The sequence below is a fragment of the Diceros bicornis genome, chromosome 22, assembly GCF_020826845.1.
Source record: "Diceros bicornis minor isolate mBicDic1 chromosome 22, mDicBic1.mat.cur, whole genome shotgun sequence".
Classification (NCBI taxonomy): domain Eukaryota; kingdom Metazoa; phylum Chordata; class Mammalia; order Perissodactyla; family Rhinocerotidae; genus Diceros; species Diceros bicornis.
The window spans coordinates 43,743,788-43,748,212 of NC_080761.1; the positions used below are offsets into that span (position 1 = coordinate 43,743,788).

Genomic DNA, 4,425 nt, shown 5'->3' on the forward strand with positions numbered 1-4,425 from the left:
ACTCTCCACATTTATATTTCTAGCCAGCTATATCAGTGAGTGTAATCCAAATCCTCTTTTATTGTGAGGATTGAATTCATATTTTAAAGAACTTAGAATAGTGGCTAGTCCATAATAAGCATGCAAAAAATTCAGTTATTTTTTAATCACCCTTACTATTATCCAGATTAAGATCAGAATCTTTTGGAATCATCTAATTCCTTTCTTTCAATTCTAATTAGTTTAATTTAATACTAATTCCATTTCTTTTAGTTTCTCAAGGCAATCTTTTCATTGCCTAGAGGATTTACCAGGTGGTAGAGCCCTCAGGCAAGGACTGGTACCCACTATCCTGCCAGAGAGGGTGAGTGTTGTAGTAACCGGGGTTCTGGTGGCCAGTCTCTCTGAGCTGGTTGGTGTGACTTCTTCCTTCTCTCCTCAGAGCTGATCACATGTGGATTAAATGAAAGAAAATCAGATGGCTGGTCTTGCAAACCTGTAGGCAGGCCATTGACCCAGGAGTTCGTCTTTGAGTGTCTGGCAGAAGCAGCCATTGTCCTTACTTTGTGTTATTCAAAATTGGCCTTCATTCCTCCCCTCTGCCATACCCTGGTCCCCAATTTGGCTGTACTGAATTTTGCTAACTTAGAATATGTCATTTCATCAGCGGAATATCACTTCCCTTTATTCACTTTCACGACACTCAGACTTACATTTGTTTTCTTTTTTCCCACAAGACAACTGTCAGATTTTACTTTCTAGGAAAGTAGAAATGAGAAACAAAAAATCTGAAGTCTTGAAAATGATAGGAATTCCAGCGTCTTTGCCTTTCTTTTACTTCCTTTATTGTTCTCACTTCATCATGAATTAGAATGTCGTACAGGAGAAGCAAGACAAATCTTGCCCACTGAGCCACTGAGTGAAAAGAAGGTACAAAAATTATAAGTGAAAAATGATGAACCACAAAAGCATAACCACATGGACCTGCATGAATGAGTTCTAGAAGGCAAGGGAATATCAGAGAAGCTCATTCAATCATAACCATCAGCCTCTGCAGTGAATCAAACAGTAAATAAACCCCACTCATTGGTTCTAAAGAGCTTAATTGCCAAAGATGGACTGGTAAATCCCTCAACAAATATAGAGACCATTAGGGCTGAGGGAGCCCGCCCTCCTCTGTAAAGTAAGAAGGCAAAAATGGAGCCTAAGAGCAGGGCTGAAAATGTGTCCTACACAGAGAAGATAATATTTATATATGAATAAGAGTCTGTGTGTGTGTGTGTGTGTGTGTGTGTGTGTGTGTGTGTGTGAGAGAGTATTGACATACCTACATCACTTCTGACTTTAGGGCAGTCTTTTCTCATTTGGTTGATAAGTATCCATTTGGATTGGCCCATCTGAAGTTTACTGGGAAAATTTAACTTCTATCGCAAAATTAAGAGTTTGGATTGATGACATCTTCTTAGACCACATGGAGAATACATAAATGAAAACAAAAAAGGAAGTAAAAGTGTAGAGAAATATTTAGAAAATGAAAATTATTGTGTTCCCTATTTATTGGCCAAGCTTAGAAAGAATGTCATCAGAGAACCTCGGGTCCAAGGTTCATAGAGACTCTGCTCAGACAAGCCAGGAGCACCCTTGTTGTCCCTATGGCCCTCCTGCTCTCTCTACTGATGGCCCTGGTGGTGTTCAGCTATGGCCCTGGTGGATCTCTGGGCTGTGACCTGCCTCAGAAGCACATCCTGGTTAGCAGGAAAAACTTTGTGCTTCTGGGCCAAATGAGGAGAATCTCCCCTTTCCTCTGTCTGAAGGACAGAAAAGACTTCAGGTTCCCCCAGGAGATGGTAGATGGCAGCCATTTCCAGAAGGCCCATGACATCTCTGTCCTCCATGAGATGCTCCAGCAGATCTTCAACCTCTTCCACACAGAGCGCTCCTCTGCTGCCTGGAACACGACCCTCCTGGACAACCTCTTCACTGGACTCCATCAGCAGCTGGAAGACCTGGACACCTGTTTGGTGCAGGAGACGGGAGAGGAAGAATCTGCCCTGGGAACTGGGGGCCCTACACTGGCCGTGAAGAGATACTTCCGGGGACTCCATCTCTACCTGAAAGAGAAGAAATACAGTGACTGTGCCTGGGAGATTGTCAGAATGGAAATCATGAGATCCTTCTCTTCACTGACAAACATGCAAGAAAGATTAAGAATGGGGTCAGCTTGAAATGATTCTCCTGGACTACTGTGCCATGTTGCCTTTGCACATGTCTTTGGTCATTTCAAAAGGCTCCTATTTCTCTTTTAGTCACAGACTTTATTGAATTTAACTCAGCAAGTATTTCTCAGTAGTATTTAGCAAGAATATGTTAAAAATATTCAGGTCCTGTGGCATCGGTGCCTAAGAGATGACTGCCCTGATGTTTTTATTTATTGTTTATTAATTTATATTTATTTATTCTTATATCTTATCATATTTATATTTCTAGTTTCATATAAAATATATATGCTTTTATATTGCATTAAAATTTAGAAAACATGTTGACCTTTCCATTTTATTACATTTGCATTTTGTTTCATTTATTAAATTCTTATCAAACAAAACTTCTTGAGTCTGTTTATCCTTAAAATCCAAATCCAAACCCTGGTTTTCTAAACCAAATCAAAGAATGGATGGTAATATTTATCTACTCATTCATTCATGCAGTTCACGTCATCTGTTAGAATAGAGTACCAAAGTGGGAGATTGTGGAATTGCCTTCAAGAAACACAGGTGAATAAATACAACACAGTAGTTTGTGTATTGAAATTTTCAGTCTTACAATGAAAGAGACATAAGAAGATTATCAGGATTTTTAAAATCTCAATTTATTAAAAAATACAAAAAGAAGTAAAGGAAAATATTCTTACATCCGAAGCTTTAGATACAAATAATTTTGAGGGGAAAAAGATATCCTTTCTAGAGTGTCTGGGAGATATGTAATTGCAGAAGTCTTGTTGGCTGCTGGGCATATGGGTCTAGAATGAACAATCAATGCCGTGGGTGCACGTATTAATTCAGGATACCTCACTGCACATTTGGACAGGAGGACACGAGGATAGGTGTGGTCACTTATAGAGCGGATGAGGAGGAGAGGACCTAAACCTAGCCCTGCAGACCCTCAACATTTAAAGGTGGGGCAGAGGAGAGTCTGCAATGGGCACTGAGGCTGAGTGGCCAGTTCACTTAGAAGAACATATGGGGACAAATAGGGGAGAGACTACTGAAGGGAAGAAGTGTGTTTAGAAGACAGAGTGGTGGTGTTGGCCCCGTGGCAGAGTGGTTAAGTTCGCATGCTCCGCTTCGAGGCCTGAGGTTCCCGGACCCGGATCCTCGGCATGGACATACACACCGCTCATCAAGCCGTGCTGTGGCAGTGTGCCACATACAAAAATTACAGGAAGATTGGAACAGATGGTAGCTCAGGGACAATCTTCTTTACCTACACAAAAAAAGGCAAAGTGGTGCTTGCAGGGCAGGTGTGGACTGAACTGTCCCAGGGGACCTGAAAACAGACACCGCTGGTGACCTTAGCAGGATCTGGTTTAGAAGAAATAATGGGACAGAAACCAGATGGGAGTAGGTTGAAAAAGAAACACAAGTATGAGAAGTAGGGTCACTGTGTTAGAAAATTATTTTGGGAAGCTTCTTTGTGAAGTGGAGGAGACCCTCCTGGAGAATTTCCTCACTTGACTTGGGCAGCAGCTGGGAGACCTAGAGATCTGTTATTCAGGAGAAAAAAGTAAAAGAAATTCCTGAGGCAAGACTTCCTCTTGGCTGTGAAGAGGTGCTTCAAAGAACTAGTCTTTATTTTAAAGATAAGGAACACAGTGAATGTACGTAGGAGGTTGTCAAATTGGAAATCAAGAGCCGGTTATCTTCATCATCAATCTTCTTCAAAAAAAGATACCAAAAATCTAGTTGACCCTGGATTTGGCAATGACTTTTTAGATACACCAAAGACATGATCCATGAAAGAAAAAGGTGATAATTGGACTGCATTAAAATTAAAAACTTCTGCTGCTCTGTGAAAGACACCGTCAAGAGAATGAGAAGACAAACCACAGACTAGGAGAAAATATTTGCAAAAGACAGATCCCATAAATGACTGTTATCCAAAATAGAGAGAAAACTCTTAGAACTCAACAATAAGAAAACGAAAAATCCAATTCAAAATGGGCAAAAGATCCGAACCGACACCTCACCAAAGATGATACAGAGATGGCAAAGAAGCACATGAAAAGTTACTCTATAGCATTCATCATCAGGGAACCGCAAATTAAAACAACAATGAGATTCCACTGCACATCTAGTATAGTGGCTAAAACCCAGAACACTGACAACAGCAAATGCTGGTGAGGATGTGGAGCAACAGGAACTCTCACTCATTTTGGTGGGAATGCAAAAT

The 4,425-nt window shown here is 40.7% G+C and overlaps 1 pseudogene; it reads left to right on the plus strand.

Annotated features, from left to right (window-relative positions):
• The first annotated feature begins 1,555 nt into the window (after positions 1-1,555).
• Positions 1,556-3,735, plus strand: LOC131420254 (interferon omega-2-like; annotated as a pseudogene).
• The last annotated feature ends 690 nt before the right edge of the window (positions 3,736-4,425 follow it).